At 50.3% G+C, this 3,173-nt stretch overlaps 1 pseudogene; it reads left to right on the top strand.

Annotated features, from left to right (window-relative positions):
- The first annotated feature begins 1,020 nt into the window (after positions 1-1,020).
- LOC110742070 lies at positions 1,021-1,969 on the top strand (annotated as a pseudogene).
- Positions 1,970-3,173: the final 1,204 nt, after the last annotated feature.

Here is a 3,173-nt window from a genome sequence, read left to right as displayed (position 1 = left end):
AGCCTGCCGCTCAGCTGAGGGTGCAGAGCCATGGTAAGAAGATGCCAGGGGCTGGCAGCCAGGTGTGTCCCATCCGTTTTCCTGAGCAGTGTGGTGGGATTGCAGGGAGGAGCTATGAAAGGTGGGAGAGAAAAAGAGCCAGGGGTTTGGGCTTCATCCTGAAGCTGAGAATGCTTTTCCAGAAGGTAGAACTGGGCTGTTCTACAGACTTCTTCCTCCTTTTTCATATTAACAAGATGTGAATTGGGGGAGACAGACTCTTCCATACCTTCTCAACTTGCCCTTGGGGAGCGCTGGGCTCACTGGCCTTATTTTCACATGGCTGATGCTGAAAGGTGCTTTATCTGTTGCACCTGGCAGCATGAGAAAGGCTGATGTGGGGCTGGCCGCAGTGGCTTATGCCTGTAATCCCCACACTTTAGGAGGCCGAGGCAGGTGGATCACATGAAGTCAGGAGTGCGAGTCCAGCCTGGCCAACATGGTAAAACCTCGTCTCTACTAAAAATACAAAAATTAGCCAGGCGTGGTGGCACATACCTGTACTTGAACCTGGGAGGCGGAGGTTGCAGTGAGCAGAGATTGCACCACTGCACTCCAGCCTGAGTGACAGAGCAAGACTCCGTCTCAAAAAAAAAACAAAAAAAAAAAGGCTGACATGGAATAACTACATAACCTGGCCTGGTTAATTCTGCTGCTTGGAGAAGTCTTCAGATAGTTCATCTTGGTGGGTTCATTTGGATTCTGCACCAGTCAAAACCTGACTTTCTAAGGGGGACAAAGGAATAGATTCCTCTTGAAATTCAAGGTCTTGCTTATGAAGCCCTTTCCTATCCCAACATTATAAAGACTTCTCTCCTACTGTCTCCAAAGCAAGGGCACGGTCTCGGCTCACTGCAACCTCCCCGCCCTGGGTTCAAGCAATTCTCCTGCTTCAGCCTCTGAGTAGCTGGGATTACAGGTGCCCGCCACCATGCCCGGCTAATTTTTGTATTTTTAGTAGAGACAGGTTTCACCATGTTGGCCAGGCTGGTCCCGAACTCCTGACCTGTGAACCGCCTGCCTTGGCCTCCCAAAGTGCTGGGATTACAGGCGTGAGCCACCATGCCCGGCTGCCTCTCATATTTTGTTACAATATTGAATTAGGCTGGGATTTATTTTTATGTGTGCCACAATTTAGACATCCAAGTTGCGCTGTCTCCTCCCGCTGCCTAAGATGCTGAAAGGAAAGAAGGCTGAGGGGAAGAAGGTGGCTCCAGCCACTGCTGTTGTGAAGAAGCAGGAAGCCGAGAAAGTGGTGAATCCCCTGCTTGAGAAAAGGCCTAAGAATTTTGGCACTGGACAGGACATCCAGTCCAAAAGGGACCTCAGCCGCTTTGTGAAATGGCCCCACTCTATCAGGTTGCAGCGGCAGAGAGCCACCCTCTATAAGCGGCCGAAGTGCCTCCTGCGATTAACCAGTTCACCCAGGCCCTGGACTGCCAGACCTCCTCAGCTGCTTAGCCTGGCCCACGAGTACAGACCTGAGACAAAGTAGGAGAAGAAGCAGAGGCTGTTGGCTCGGGCCGAGAAGAAAGCTACCAGCAAAGGGGACATCCCCACTAAGAGACCACCTGTCCTTTGAGCAGGAGTTAACACTGTCACCACCTCGGTGGAGAACAAGAAAGCTCAGCTGGTGGAGATAGCACACGACACGGATTCCATCGAGCCGGTTGTCTTCCTGCCTGCCTTGTGTTGTAAAATGGAGTCACTTACTGCATTATCAAGGGGAAGGCAACACTGGGCCGTCTAGTCCACAGGAAGACCTGCACGACCGTCGCCTTCACGCAGGTGAATTCGTAAGACAAAGGCGCTTTGGCTAAGCTGGTAGAAGCTATCAGGACCAACTACAATGACAGATATGATGAGATCCACCGTCACCAGGGAGGCAACGTCCTGGGTCCCAAGTCTGTGGCTCGCATCACCAAGCTCAAAAAGGCAAAGGTTAAAGAACTTACCACTAAACCGGGCTAAGTGTACACTGTTGAGTTTTCTGTACATAAAAATAATTAAAATAATACAAATTTTCCTTCAAAAAAAATCCAGGTTGCTTTTTCCATCCTTCAAAACAACAGCCAGCAGCTCTGAGTCTGTCTCTGACGAGGCAAATCCTTCCCCCATTTGAAATCACTGTCATGTCCCAGGTTCCCACCTGCTTGGAGACCCTGTCCTCCACTCTCCTGATCGGCAGACACCCTGCTGTGTGGAGGTGGGAAGCTCCAGCATCAGACCTGCACCCAGAGGCCAGTCCCTTTTCCTGGCCCGGGACTGTTCTTGAGCATTTCCTGTCCACCCTGTCGATTTCCACACAGAATGCCTGGTGAGATTTGGCTGTTCGGTATAGAACGCCTTGGCATCTTTCCAGTATCAAACTCCTCTCTGGAACACAACTTGTTTCTTGATTCAGATCTTTCCTCTCTCTCAGGAAAGTGTGACCATTTTATCCAGATGAGTCGGGAACTAATCAGGTGTCTTCCTAAGAACTGACTCGTTTTTGTTGTCATTGCCTTAAACGTTTGCTAGTGCGTCGTGGAAATGCATGTGACTTGCTCTGGCCCTCCAGACCTTTTCACTATGAAGTCAAACATTTCTTCAGCTGGTGCACAGTTTTACTGCGACTGTTTCCATTTCACGCTTCTTCCACCCCTATCCCATTTTGCAGTGTTGTGGGGAAGAATCACCCGGCTCCATCTCTGCACTATCTGTGTCTGTGTCATTGTGCCTTCAGCCCAACTAAGTCTCTGTATTTTGTGATTTCAACTTTTTCTGAGTCTCACTCTATCGCCCAGGCTGGAGTGCAGTGGCGGGATCTTGGCTCACTGCAACCTCCGCCTCCCGGGTTCAAGCAATTCTTGTGCCTCAACCTCCCTAGTAGCTGGGATTACAGGTGCATGCCACCATGCCTGGCTAATTTTTGTATTTTTAGTAGAGACAGGGTTTCATCATGTTGGCCAGGCTGGTCTTGAACTCCTGACCTCAAGTGATCCGCCCACCTCGGCCTCCCAAAGTGCTGGGATTACAGGTGTGAGCCACCGCGCCCGGCCTGTGATTTCAATTTCTAAGGAGTTTTTTCTTACCAGTCCATTCTCTTTTTAATGGACACGATGGCCTCTGAGTCCCTTTGTGACTCCTGTATG

The sequence above is a fragment of the Papio anubis genome, chromosome 18 (genome assembly GCF_008728515.1).
Source record: "Papio anubis isolate 15944 chromosome 18, Panubis1.0, whole genome shotgun sequence".
Classification (NCBI taxonomy): Eukaryota; Metazoa; Chordata; class Mammalia; order Primates; family Cercopithecidae; genus Papio; species Papio anubis.
The sequence above is the reverse complement of the archived record's forward strand: the minus strand, read 5'-3'. Positions and strand labels throughout refer to the sequence as shown.